Source organism: Ursus arctos, unplaced genomic scaffold (genome assembly GCF_023065955.2).
Source record: "Ursus arctos isolate Adak ecotype North America unplaced genomic scaffold, UrsArc2.0 scaffold_3, whole genome shotgun sequence".
In the NCBI taxonomy this organism is placed as follows: domain Eukaryota; kingdom Metazoa; phylum Chordata; class Mammalia; order Carnivora; family Ursidae; genus Ursus; species Ursus arctos.
The window spans coordinates 54,010,101-54,025,144 of record NW_026622985.1 but is presented as its reverse complement, the minus strand read 5'-3'; the positions used below and the strand labels follow the sequence as shown (position 1 = coordinate 54,025,144).

The following is a 15,044-nucleotide window of genomic DNA, read 5'->3' as shown; positions in this document are numbered from 1 at the left end:
GCCATAAAGGCATGGAGGCAGGGACACCAGCAAGGATGTGACCCACACAGCGACTGGGAAGCAGGCCAGTCTGGGACATGTCAGGGACAACTGTGACTAGGCCAGTTGGCCAGGGCAGAGGAAACCGACAAGTTAAGATTGAAAATGTGTGTCATACTGTGGAGCCCCTCAGAGCATTGCAGGAGTGTACCCCAAATCGGGTAGGCAGGGAAGCCACCGAGGGTTGAAAGTGCTGAACATCATGGTCAAAGCTGTTTGCGTCTTGAATGCAGTGGTGCACCAAGAGTTTCCGAGCGAACGCATAAAATACCGGCAAAGCTATATGGGTCCTGGGATTTAAAACGAACTCAGAGCCAGCCCACGGTTCAAAGTGGATGTGAGTTTGGCTTTAAGGATAGCATTAAATCAGACCCGAAAACTCACAGAGGCCAGATTTAGCTGGTCTGGCCCCAGCATCGGTGGCAATGCCAATATTTTATCTGGTTTTAAAATGATCCCTCCCACCTTGCTTTCGCCTCTTGCCCTTCTGATAGAGACGGAAGGAACAGCACAGAGCACCAGCACATAGAATCACACCTGAGACTGAGCCGTGTTGGGTGCAATTTGTGTAAAACCTGCCACTAAATGTTGTAGCATTTTCTTCCTGTTCCTTGTTACTTCTAAATGGGATGAAGAGTGATTTGAGGACAGTCAATTCCTTGTGTATTTCTTGCGTGATTTCAACACGTGGGCACAGAGCTATAAGCCTCTTCACAGGACCCCTGTCCTCTTAAGATCTGAGAGTCTCGGGGAGAACCTAAGACTAAGATGTGAGCATAAATAACTGGAAGATAAGGTGAAAAGGAGGCGAGAGCATTTGAGAGTGTGCCGACAGTGTGCTGGGGTGGTGGAGGGGGTGCAGGTGATGATGACTTTTCTTTGGAGAAAGACAGCATGTATCAACCCCCCCTTATTTTGTCCTTTATAATTTAGTACACCATCTACTGTGGGCTGACTGGTATAGTCTTGAAGTTAGATTTGGTTTGAATCTTGGCTCCACCTTTTACTAGATAGGACTCCTCTGGTAAATTTTCTGAGCTTCATTTTCTACAAAATGGTAACGATGTTGCTTACCTCCATAATTGTCATTGGGGGACAATAAGACAACGTATCGGTTAGGATGTGCAGATAATTTTGTCCACAAGTAGCAGAAAACCCAACCCAAACTGGCCAAATGGAGAATTTACTAGCTTGGAACTGAGGCACCTTTGAGTGGAGTGGCTTGAGTGGAACCATCAGTGCAGGGGCAGACTCCTTCAGCATCTAGTGGCCATCCATAGTGCCAGCTCTCCCCAGACCTCCCAGTTACGCTGTAGCATGAATTCCAACGTCCACAGTCTTCACCCATAGTCACTTCAGTTGGGCTAACTGAGGCCAGTGCCCACTTCTGAAGCAGGGACTATCATTGTAGGTTCCTGTGTGAGATGCTGGGAAGTTGCGAGACCTTATGTCAGTTACTTCATCCCTCCATGCCTGAGTTCCCTTATCTGTCAAATGGACTTGAGGATAGTACTTACCTCATAGGGTGGTGTTAGCATTTAATGAATGATGGTTACCTCAGATCGGTGTTCTGTTTGTTTTCCCCCAAACCATCTGTACCAACCTACTGGTAGCAGTGGGGGAGCAGCTAGGTTCCAATGTATGCAGCCTCGTTCTAGAGCCCACATTTTTACTGCACTACACTGAGAATCAGCATTCAGTGTTCACTCCCTAGATTATTAGTGTTCAGCTCAGGGTCAGGTGCAGAAGATAAGCACTCCATAAACAGCCGTTATCATTAGGAATGTTGTTTTGAAAAGACCAATTTGCAATTATGAAATGTCCTTCCTCGGTTTCTCTCCAGCCTGAGGACCTGTAGACAAATCCATGGGAGGGAAGGAAGCTTTGACTTCCTATCCAAGTCTTATGCTTAGTAAAGGGGATACCATGGTGTCCCTAAAAGACCTTTTAGGGCACAGCCAAGTTTTTCTTTTTTTAAAGTTTTAAAAAAAGATTTATTTATTTATTTGAGAGAGTGAGAGAAGAAGAGAGGGAGATGAGCAGGGGGAGACAATTTCAAGCAGACTCCCCACTGAGCACAGAGCCTGATATGGGACTTCATCTCATGACCCTGAGATCATGACCTGAGCCAAAACCAAGAGTCGGATGCTTAACCGACTGAGCCACCCAGACGCCCCAGGGCACAGCCAAGTTTTTCAAAGGCTGTGCATCTGTATGGGTGGCACTGGTCAGGGGCAAAGATGATTTCTTTTAAATTGGGCCACCTCTGTCACGCTGAGCTGGGTTAGCTGATGATTTCAGCGCTACATCCAGAAGTACATAGCACTGGCCTCTGAGAGCATGTGGTGGGTGAGGGTCAGTTTGATTCTGGTGTTTAGGAGATACTCTGATCTCTTCCTGGGGTGTCAGGAAGGGAGCCCACAAAACTGAACAGAATGACCTACACATGCCCCGGTGTAGGTGGGAGCAACAAAGAGATACCCTGAAAGAATCTGACCTTATTTTATGCAGGGCGTCTAATCTAATGGAGCAGAGGAAGAATTTTTAAAAAGAGTCCCAAGAGGACTAATAAAATGGCTTTGAATTTCATTATGTTTGAGAGGGAGGCACTAATTCAATTAGCCACAAAATGAGAATTTTCCTACCCCTTCTGCGGATAGACTGCACCCGAGGAAGCCCTGGGCTGCCCTTGGATATAGTCTTCCTTGTGAGGAAAGGCAGTTCTTGTCAAATTTCAGGCCACCTTCCGATCTTTTACGTTTCTGCTCTGCGAAGTTCTTGTGGGCGAGGATAGCACAGTGACTAAGGGCACAGACCTTGGAGTCGGTTCTCTTGCTTTCAAATCTTAGCTCTGCCATTTACAGGTGTGTAACTGTGAGCAAACTGCTTAACCCTTCCGAGCGTCAGTTCTCTCACCTGTAAAGTGGGAATAATGAAAGTAGCTATCATCGTCATAGGACCATTATTAGTATTAACTTAGTTACTACACGTTAAAGCATTTAGAAGAGTGCCTGAAGATATTTCTGCTCTTCAGGTCTTGGAGTCAGTAGGCAAGCGCACAGAAGAAAATCATCACATAAGCCGTCAGTGCTCCGACATGGCAAAAGGCCCAAGGAAGAAGCAATTGTCTCTGGAATATGTGGGGAGGGCTTCACAGAGGAGGCGAACTTAGATCTTGAAAGATTCACAAGAGGCCGTGGAGGCAAAACTCACGAATAGCATGAAACAGGTCTTGCGTGCCTAGAGTGTCCCCAGGGATTAGTGGGCATTTACCAGGGGGTGAGGCCAAGGATTTATGGGTAGGCTGGTGAGGTATGAGGCTGGGAGGTCACTGGGGGCAGGCAGTGAACAGGACTGTTCATTTTGGCAAGACAAGATTGTTCCATTAAATTAGGAGTTCTGTGAGCTTTAGAGAATTCAATAATTCTTGTCTAGGTTTTTGCCTGGATGGAGGATTTCAAATACTTTTGGAGAAAGCTCATTCCATAGCTAAATAGTCACGTCTTGGGGTTGACATTGAATCTTTCATTGGTGGCTGCTCTGGTCCCCCCCTCCACCCCCCTGCCCTGCCCTGCCCCCTGCCACCAATGGGGAATTTGCCATTCTGGTTAAAAGGATTCTGTCAGAATCAGAAAGAAAATGTCTGCAGTTTGTTACTCTTAAACCTGCTAAATTGTTAAAAATCACAGTTACAATTTGATATGTCCATGGAATATGTGGTTTTTGACTTTGGCAGAATGTGTCATTCCGCTCTTGAAATTATTCTCATAAGTTTTTTTATTTGTCAGTTTAACCCTATTTACTGCATAACCCCTCCTTGTAAATAGGTGATGTTCTAAAAATTCATTTTTAAGTTAGTTGTTTGGACCACAGGTTGCGCAGTTCTTTAGAAATGACCGTATAATTTATTGTTAGGTCTTTAGGCAAGTTGGCCAGACTTAGTTAACACAAAACATAGCTGAATAGTAGCTAACATTTATTAAGCCAACAATACAATTACAATAATAAAAGCTTTTGTTTTGAAAAAAATAGGAAGACAGTAATATTGAATAGAAGCTTTACATTTCTATTATATTTAAAACATATATCAGCATTCCTAGATTGCTAGTCTATCATATCCCTGACAGTTTATAAGGAAACTTTGGATACATTATCCAATTAGAGCCTCAAAACTAGCACGTGAGTTCAGTGCAGATAAGGAAATCGCAGTTCAGAGAGGCAAACTGGCTTGTCTGAGAACATATAACTTTTGTCAAAACTCTCTTTTTAGAAAATAAAGGTATAATATAAACAGGCGATGAAGGAGAGTTAGCTTCACAGTGTCAATTGCATAGAAATCTTGCCATATTTTGATTAGAGATTTTGGAGGAGATGTTGGTTATAAGATGACAAGATCTTGCAACTACTTATCTAATACATATTTATTGAACTCCTAATCAGTACTGTTTGTTTGTTTGTTTGTTTTGGAGGGACCGGCAGAGTATCACAGGTATTTAAGGCATGGCTTCTGGTGTTTATTAGTTGTAGTGATAAAAATTGTAAAGTAGAAGGTCCCTTATCCAATGCAGTTGGGGCCAGGAATCTGTTGGTTAATCCAAAATCATGGTTTAAGGTAAACATGAGAACAAAAAACCCATGTTTTTGATAACATTTATTGCCATGTCTTTCTAAATAAACCAATTTACCCAAAACAAGTCAATGCCTTTGAAAAAGATGACAGAAAAAGTAAGTTGTTTAATAGTAGAATGAATCTATCTTGGTATTTCTGGAGCACAGGAAAAAAAAATGAGAAAATGGTAGGCTGAGAATATGTGACGAGGAATCAGTCACCTCCTAATATTGAGCACCTTCCTCGGGCTATGAGAACAACTTTTCTAGGATGTATTATTCTGTGAATTTTAATTTGCACGAATACTCCTTAAAATCAGAAACCCTGCCTTATTTTTTGTATTCCATGGCAGCTAATTGTGTGCTGAGTACCTAGTGCTGGATAAATGTTTGATGACTGAGTGAAAGGATAATTTAACACAATATTAGTTATGTTAGTAGAATAATAACCTGAACCCGATGCCCAAAGAGTCAGCTCTTCTTTCATGTGTAACTGTCTCCCAGAGACAGCCTTAGGCTTTGGGAGATGAATCTGCTTCGGCTGATTTTTCAAATGACATGACCAGCTTTCTTAAAAATGGATTTCCATTCCATTCCATTCCGCACTTTGCTATGACCCTTGGCGGTCTTCCTGCACCTTATGACAAATCCTTCTGGAGCAAATGCCTTCTGCAACAGGGACATGTGCCAAGAAGAAGAGAGGTAGAATTTTACCCCCTACCATATTTTCTTTTTTAATTTTGAGGATTCTAAAAGGGATGGTAGGACACTTTCATCTTACCTCCAGGTTTTTCCTGGAATTTATTTTTGCCTTCTGTGATGCATTTAAACTCTAACGTTCCCAGTGTATTTATTTGTAAAATGGATTTAATTCTATTCTTGTAAAGCCTTTTGAAAGGTCTGCCAGGGGCACGCAAGGATACACAATGCTTAAGAATGATGTTAAAGTTTTAAAAGAGATTTATTTGACCCCGAGGCCAAATGGCACAGCCTGCAAGTGTGATAAATCTAGCAAATAAATAAACAAATAAATAAATAAACATAAACGCCTTTGAGGAGGCAACGGGCCCATAGGCAGCTTCGCAGTTGGCATTTACTTTTACAAGAGCACTTGTTAATCCGACATGCTCAGGACAGTTATAAAGGTTGCATTTCCTCCCCAGACCTCAGTTCCCCCGGGTGGAACGCTTTATTTGAGACTGGAGTCCTGAACGGACTCCCTGCAAGGTGATGACTTCATGTATATTGATATTGCCAGTAGGGGTTTATTTTCTTTCTTGCAAGGCTGTGATCCTTTGAAGTCAGGAACCACGACGAACACAGCTCTTTGCACAGAGCTTCATACATCGAATGTGTTCAAGAGACATTGGTTAAACAGATGAATGAAGAATGCCCCGTTCACAGCCACATCTCCAGCACTAAGCGCCGTGCCAGCACAGGGGAAGCTCTCAAGATATATTTGTCAGATGCACGAATAAATGAACGAAAGGTGCAAATCACGGTTTCAGCCAGTGTTTCTATCTTCGGGACTCTAACAGATCAGAAGCAAGGCCATATCCGAGTCTTTCTAGTTGCTAGAATGGCACATTGCCATCATCCAAAAAAGTCAGTGCCAGAACTTACTGGGTGACATAAGGGGCTAGACTGTTGGAAAGGGAGGAGAGAAAGATCAGAGAAAGAGAGGAGAGAGTCAGAAGCACAAATTTCAAACATATCTGTCTGTCATTCGTCTATGTATCATCCATTGATACAGATATACACACATACATAAAACTAGCTGTTGACATGTATTAATCAATGTGGAAAACCTGAACATTTACCATCTATTTCTATCTCCATCTATTTCTATATAAATATCACCTGGGCCTTTCTCCTGAGTGCAAGACCCATAGCTCAACTGCTGGTAGACATTTCTACTTGAATGCCCACTGACAGCCTACACTCTGTCATTTGTCCTTGAGGACAGAGCAGGTGGGCCATCACTGAAGGCAGCTGTATCCATCTCAGGATGCACTGTAGATAAGGTCTCTGTCTCAGTGACCCCCTCCCACTGTTTTACATGGAAATTTTCTGTGGGCTCCTTCACTGACGTGTTACAAATTATCTGTGTAAAGCCACTCTCACGACCAGTTCTCCTGCTCAAAAACTTTCAGTGACTCCTCATTATTTATAGGTTAAAATTCAAATGCCTTAGTCTTATTTTCAAGGAACTTTATAACCTGTGCTTGGGACTTTCTCTTAGGACTCTATTTATAAGCCCCTCTTCCAGCCACACTTGTACTAACTTATTCTACAGAAGCAGCTGTTCATCTCTGTTTTCCCTCAGTGACCCTCCCTGAGCATCCTGCTAGGTACCAAGCTCTCAATAACATCTCCTTTGTTTCTTCACCTGTTTGCAGGACGCGGGAATGCCATCTCTGCCTCCTCCCAGCTGAGCCAAAGCCAAACCACGTTTTCGGCCTCTCTCTTATCCTTCTTTCTCCAGGTAGCCTGCCTTGACAGTCCCAGCCTCATCCTCTTTCCCCTATTTGAGCTAGTCACTTACTATTTCGTATTGATATATGTTTTAATGTTTATCTTGTCCCCCTAATTGCATTGTAATAGCATTGTCTGCTCCCATGAGGGAAGACTTCCATCACAGCCTCTGTGTGTGTGTGTGTGTGTGTGTGTGTGTGCACGTGCGCACATGTGTATTGCTTGCCAAAAGCACTCATTAATGATGGGTCAACTGATTGTGTAACTGCTTTCAACATTTTGAACCTCTTATTATTTTCTAAATTTGTACCACTTTAAGGGCGCCTGGGTGGCTCAGTTATTAAGCGTCTGCCTTCGGCCCAGGGCATGACCCTGACGTTCTGGGATCGAGCCCCGCATCAGGCTCCTCCGCTGGGAGCCTGCTTCTTCCTTTCCCACTCCCCCTGCTTGTGTTCCCTCTCTTGCTGGCTGTCTCTCTCTGTCAAATAAATAGAATAAAAATCGTAAAAATAAATAAATAAATAAATATCACTTTAACAAATGTGCCTCTGAGGCACACATTATTTACTAAATAATCATACTAAAATTTCTCATACTAAAATTTCAAATATCAATATTAATGTACATACCATTTTAAACATGGACATTTAAACATGAATTTGCCCTTTTAACTCTATTTACTAACATTTTTTTTTTTTCTGGTAAAAAAAGTTGACTTATCACTCTCATGATTCTACTTTGTGAGCTCGAAAGGATTGAAGAAAGGTCTACCAAGGGCTAAAGCTTTCTCCTGTCTCTTGTGGAACAGTTGAAGGGTCATAAGGAAAGACTGTATTTCTCAGGACTCCAGTCACTTCTCCACCATTGACTAACTCTGCCACCTTGCGCTTCAGTGTCCTCACATATACAAAGGGGGAAGATACCAGCTGGCCTGAGGTCATGTAATGCTTAGGAAAGTGTTCTGAGAACTATGAAGTTCTACCTAAAGGTTAGGTCATCATCCTATGGCTAACATCTCCATCATTTTCTCACCTCAGTCACCATGGGCCCTCAACAACCCAAACATCAAGGTGAGAAATGTTATTGGAGCTGATGACTTCCTCTAGGACGAAGCAGTCTGCCATTTTCTAAATGTGAATGGTTCACAGGCCACACCTCCTTCTGTACATTGCGACTTCGGAGGAAACCGAGTGGGGTCCACCATTTACCTCCCTTGCAGCACCGGGATCTCTCCTGTTTTTGTGATTCCTGCTCCCACTGCTGTGGTGGGTCTTTTGGAGTACAAAATGTCTCTTGAGAATGGACAGGGAGTTTTAGCTTAACATCGTGAGCAGGTGGTCCTGAATATAGTATTTTGTTGAGCCTACAAAAACATCGACCGTGAAACGCACCATTATTTCAAAAATCCCCAAGAAAGGAAAAGCTAACAATTTTCAAGTATGACACACCATTGATTACAGATGCATTCCTATTTCAGAGTTGTTGAAATGTGAAAAATGAGTGTTTGGGAATTAGCCATATGTAGTGGGGCCATTGCTACAACAGTCTGCTTTGAGTCTTGTAAGCCTCAGACATGGTGGGTCCTGGGATCTCCCTGCTGCATCCTCCTGCCCCAGCCTCCTTTGCAGACATAGGTGGCTAAGCACTCTTATGCTGACTTGCAACTGGCTGACCTCCTGCTTCTACCAGGCTTTTCGTTCTGTGTCCTGCAAGGGTGGTGGGAGGAGGAGCTGGTGGGGGCAAAGGTCAGGGAGAGGCAATACCACCCCTCAGTCTACTTGTTGCTATGTTAAATCAGTACGGTAAGACCCTTCCAGTTCAGAGGAGGCACATCGCTGGGCTTATATGTTCTCTTATCCAGAGGCCCTAGAGGATCAAGTGCCCACTTGAAGTTTTTCCCAGCCCTGAGTGGCTCCTATTTGGTAAGGGTTCATCTTGTGATATGGACCCGCTAAAGTGACATGTAACCTGATGCACTAGCTCTGGGCCTCAGAGCAAAGTGGTTTTCTTTTTTCTCAAAGACAGAAGCAAGGGCTGGAGGTGAGCAGATGGTTCAAAGCTATTTGCAGCAAAAGGCACGGTCCCTGCCTTTGCATGTGTGGGGTGGGGGCGGGGGTGGTCACCCACGTTCTCACATGTCACCGCCAACTGCAGATGCTTCAGCACCTCTTTTCCTTCGAATGTCTTAGGTTTCAGAGAGGGAGGTAACCAGACCCTTCGCATTTGTTACAGTAATGCCATTTCAGGCCCTGTTCCTTGACCTTACACGTCACCTGCTCCTCGTGAGATACTGTCACCCTGCGGGGTGAGACATCCACTATCCAGAGTTTGCTGACTATATTGGGAATAATGTGTAGTTCTAACTCATGTTATCAGTTAGTGTGGATCTTTGGGTAGGTTGTGACGGCCAAGGATGTCATTCTATAGTGGCTGTAGAATGAGTTTAACTTCCTTCATTTGCATAATGAATTAGAAGGTTCTGTGGCTATTGCCTCTGCCCCTGAAAGGTTGTGTAATCTCTCCACAGACTTTCTGTCTGCAGTAGAAGTCTGCTGTCTAAGCACTTAAGAGGAGAGGCTTTTCAGTGGCTTCCCAGCCCTGCCTCAGTAAGTCCAAACGCCTTAGCATAACCCTCATCACTGTACTAGTCAGGACTCTTAGCTCCAACTGGCTTGAGAGGGAAATCAGCTAATGACTCATGCAACTGAGAAGTCCAAGGGTGGATCCAGAGGTTCAGACGCAGGTGGACCCAGGGACCCAATCCATGCCTGCTGGGCCCTGTCTTTCTCTTGTTGTCTCCTGGCTTCAGGTCCCTCATTATCCTGGCTTCACGCTACAGGCATGCTCTTTCCAGATAGCGGGGAAGATGGCTGCCCACATCCAAACTGATATCCTTTCAACCTGGGAAAAAAGAGGCACTATTTTTTTCTGATATTGTTGTATGAATCCAGGGAAGCCCTGACTGACCCTGCTTGGACCATGTGTCCAGCCCCGGAGTAGTCATTAATGCTGGCTCTGATGAGCTCCACCTTGGTCATGTGCCCACCCTACAATGTGGGTGCCTGGACACAGTGATAACAGCCCCACGGGGACCACATGCAGTGGAAGAGGAGCAGCTGTCTAAAGTAGCATGGGCGGTGGGAAGACAACACCATATGTCTTCTATAAAGGTCCTGTATGGTTTGGCCCCTTCTATCTGTCCAACTCCTCCTAAGACTTCTGTATAGGCTCTCATCTACCAATCATATTGGACTTTTTGATGAAAATCTGACTTCAGCTGAACACCTTATTTTTTCACACTTAGCATTCCCTGGATGTTTTTCTTCCCCTTCTATACTTGTCAAAAGTCTTCTCAGTCTTCAAAGTTTAATTAAAATGTTACTTCCTTCAAAACTTTGTCCTATATTTCCAGTCCTTTCACACTGTAGTCAAAGGATTTGGTGGACAGCACATTTCTGGAGTTTGCTGTTCTCTCTCTTTGTACCTGTTTACGTGTCTGCCCCAGAAATCCAAAGATTAACATAACTATTTAGTATTCTTCCAGTGTCACATGGGAGATATGCAGTAAAAATTTGTTGGATGGAGAAATATTTTCTCAAGATCTTTTTTGAGAGGATCTTATGTATTGGATCCACCCAAACACACAAGCACATACACTGTCGGTGTAAACACACAGCACTTTTGTACATTCCCAGCAGCACTCTGGGAATGACATTGTTATTTTAGTTACAAGTATACTGTCTTATCTGGTTACTTTTCTATCTCGGGATTAAGGAGCAGAATGAGCTGGGAATGGGGTCAGGGAAGAAATTCTGTCAAGCCAAAAAAAGTGGGTATGTGATAGGATTGAATTACATCATCTCTGGAAAAAGAGCAAAACTGGGGGAGGTACCTGGGCATAATGGGTAAGAATGCAGACTCCAGATTTGAGGCCGGGTCCCACTGCTTGTTAACTGTGTGATCTTGGGCAAGTTAATGTCTCTGAGTGTCAGTTTCTTTGTAAAATAGAGATAATAGAGTTTTCATGTGGCAGGATGATTGTGAAAACAAAACAAGATAATGCAAGCAGAGCACCTAACATAGCACCTGACTTCTAGTAGGAGCTGCCCCTGCCATCCCCCCAACACACACACACACACACACACACACACACACACACACACACACACAGATGCTGTGGTGCAAATAATTGCATGATTTTTCTTCGGAGTGACCAGCCACATTGGGTAGGTCAGTATTGGGAATGCATTAAAGAATGCTGTCTCTCTGCTCTGATTGTGGTTATCTGGCTAATATTGTCACTATCTAATGACCAGAATGATGAATGCACTGAGAGGGAGGAATATGGGGATGGCCAGAAGCCAGTCACCTCTGTTGAGAGCTGCTGTGGCAGCGGCAGCAGCAGCAATGGATGATGGGTTTTTATTTCCACTCCATCTGAAATGTGCAATTAGCCTGGAGAGAGAGGAGAGCAGAACCCTCCCTTTGTCCAGATGACACCTGGTGTGTGGAGGAACCCCCATCTCTGGCTGAAGGATCTGCATGTTGAGGGAACGAGACTAAGCCATTTTCTGGATTAACTCTGTGCTTATTTGTAATAACCCAGTTGTAGGCTCTACATGAAAGGAACCCCAGAAAGTGATCCACTGCCAGAATGATGACAACTCCAGGAACTTTCTCTGATTCTTATTACCCCTCCTATCTTACCCATCATCTTATGTATTCAAATGCTTTTTGTGTTTGTATAGAACAGCTACGATGCTTCACCCAGACCAGTGCACATCACATCAGAGAGGAAGACACATGTGTGATTCATTTTGTTAAGCCTCAAGTCTAAGGATTTACCTAAAGACCCAGGAATGTTGTGAGGTAAGTTTTGGAAGAGTCTGAGGTGGTGTGGTGATTACGATTGGCAAGCTCACCTCTTCCACTAATTGGCCATGGGCTTGCATTTACAAACTGCGACCCACTGTGTTAATAATCTGATGGAATCTTCTAGGATGCAGAGAAAGGTACCCTGCTTTCCTAGTAAATGAGCCGTCAGGGGCATGCTTACGTCCTGTGTAGCAGTCCTGGACGCCAAAGGGAGGCTGTCAGGAGCAAATGCTTTCCTGAACCATGGAGGGCTGAGATGGGTTCAGGACTGGGGGGCTTTAAAATTTATCTGTGCAGACTTAGTCATTCTATTGATAGAGATCTGAAGAAGCAATACTTTCTGTCCAGAGCTCTCCAAACATTTAGTTTCTCTCTTCACTTTAGGATTTATCACGTTGCATTGAGATTGCTTACATGTCTGTCGTCCTATATCAGTTTAGACTCTTTCAGCTGCAAGTAACAGAAAACTCAATTCAAACTACTTTGAGCAAAAAGGGGACTTTATTGGCTCAGTAACCTAAGAGTTCAGCTGGATCCAGAGGCTTTAACAATGCTCTTGAGATCTATATAGTCTCTCTCCATTTCTCAGTCTTGCCTTTCTTTGAGCTGGCTCCGTTATTCAGGCATGCTTTGCCTGGTGAGGACAAATGGCTGGCAGCAACCCTACAAACTGATCTCCCAGTTCCAAATCCAGAGGAAAGAAGAAGACACTTCTGTCTGCTAAATTGGCTCACATTGGCTGTGAACCACTCCTGAACAAATCACATAGCTCTAATTGGCTGGGCGTGGGGCATGTGCCCTGAAGATGGGGGTGGGGTCTGTCCTACCTAAACTGCAAGGAGTGAGGGGGAAGGGGAGTGCTCAAACAATATTTAGGGCACCATTATTAGAAAGGAGGAAGAACTGAAGCTGAGCACACAAAGAAAAAATAAATAGCCCTAGCACTCCCAACTAGAATGCGAACTCTTCGATAGAAAGACGATGCCCACGAATTTGGCTTCTCCCTGCTTCCTAGGGCTTCCTACCCACGACTGGTAAAGTAAAGACTCATACATAGGGACTAGAGCAAATTGCTAGTTATGGGAAGAACGTGCTAATTTCTAGTGTGATGCTTTCACACCCGCACTATCTTCCATTAGTGTCATGGTGGCTACTGGGAAGGTTTAAAATTGTCTATGCTTTTAGCATTTTGTCCCTTCCATTTAAACAACTTATTTAAGGCACGTCTGGGTTGCTCAGTTAGTTAAGTGTCTGCCCTCGGTTCAGGTCATGATCCCAGAGTCCTGGGATCGAGCCCCATATGGGGCTCCCTGCTCAGCGGGGAGTCTGCTTCTCCCTCTGACCCTCCCTCCCCATGTTCTCTCTCTCTCCAATAAATAAATAAAATCTTTAAAAAAAACAACTTATTTAAGAAATTATTCTTTTTTAAAAGATTTTATTTATTTGAGAGAGACAGAGATAGCAACAGAGAGCACAAGCAGGGAGGAGAGGGAGAAGTAGGCCCCCTGCTGAGCAGGGAGCCCAAAGTGGGGCTCGATCCCAGGACCCTGGGATCACGAACTGAGCCAAAGGCAGGTGCTTTCTTAAGGCACCCCTTAAGAAAGTATTCTAACTTTGCTGTTCAAAGTCAGAAATGTCAATAGCCTTCATTTTCGCCAATGCAATGTACTTTGGCAAATTGATTGGCACTTTGTAGTTCTTGGTAACTGATAGTTATAGTAGGGATTCCTTCCCTATTTGCAAGATGAATAAACTGAGACATAGTGGTTGTAACTTGTTCAACATTACAGGCTAAATCATTGGGCCACTTACACACAGAATCCAAGTTTCCTGTCTTCCCACTGAGTATTCTGCCCAATCACAATTTAAGCTTGGATTTGCACATACAACGTGTAGAGGATAATTGGGACAATTATCCCAATCTTTCAAGTCAGGCACCCAAACCTAAAATAGCTACATAATTGAACTCAATGTCTCTACTTCACATCGGACCTCTGAAAACAGCCAAAGACCTGCTACCCAAATCTTGTCATTGTGCTAGCTCTACTGATGATGGTGGGTCTATATTTTTTAACAGTTGGTTCCATTTCTTATTTTGTATTATGGGCCAAATTCCTCTGCTTTTTAACTAATAGAGATGAAAATAAAGTTCCAGCAAAGATAATAGACTCTCGACAGGAGGGGAAATGTCATAATTATAAATTACATCTCAGACTTGTATAGAGGCATACTATAAACCTGAAGATAAGGTTAAGTAGTAAGTGCATATTTTGTGCTCTGGTGTCATACTGATTTCAAACTGACTCCTTGCCATTGTTGTGTTTGCTTAAAACAAGTTTTTGTGTTTTTTTTTAAAGATTGAAATTATACTCATATACTTATAGAAAAGCAGTTATAGGGGCGCCTGGGTGGCTCAGTCGGTTAAGTGACTGACTCTTGATTTGGGCTCAGGTCATGGTGTCAGGGTCCTGAAATCAAGCCCTGCATTGGGCTCTGCACTGGGCAGGGAGCCTGCTTAAGATTCTCTCTCTCCCTCTCCCTCTGCTCCTCCCCCCACTGGCCTGTGTTCTAAATAAATAAATAAATAAATAAAATTTTAAAAAGGAAAAGAAAACTAGTAATAAAGAGGACTCTATTACAAAAAAATTCTGATGATAGGAGACACTCCAATCCAAGCCTAAAAGGAAAACGTTATTGTTTCTGGCCTTTTCTCTGTGTGGTGGTTGATACTTAGGGTGCAGACTGGGAGCTTGAATTGCTCTGGTTTATATAGGTATTTATTGAATTCATAATTGTGTTATATTGGGGATCTACTCTCTTTCAAGTACCTTGTTGAGGAGCTGGTGCTCGGGCTGCAGTCGCTTCGTCATCGGACTGCAGGCGGATACCACAGTGTAGCACACTACGAACGACAGTGCATCCACGGAGCATGAAGGCCGCTCGTGCCCGTTAGCAGCCCAAATCGTAAATGTCAAACCAACATTAAGAGCACCATAGTGTCTTCTGACACCTATTTAAAAGTGTATGAGTGGTGACTATTCTAGAAA

The 15,044-nt window shown here is 43.6% G+C and overlaps 1 long non-coding RNA gene across 4 annotated transcripts in view; it reads left to right on the top strand.

Annotated features, from left to right (window-relative positions):
* LOC125281111 (uncharacterized) overlaps positions 1 to 15,044 on the top strand; it is a 266,321-nt gene that overhangs the window by 58,858 nt on the left and 192,419 nt on the right. For all 4 annotated transcript variants that reach the window (XR_007188179.2, XR_007188177.2, XR_007188178.2 and 1 more), the window contains exon 4: positions 11,871 to 11,991. This is a non-coding gene — a long non-coding RNA (uncharacterized LOC125281111). The remainder of the gene's footprint in view (positions 1 to 11,870; positions 11,992 to 15,044) is intronic.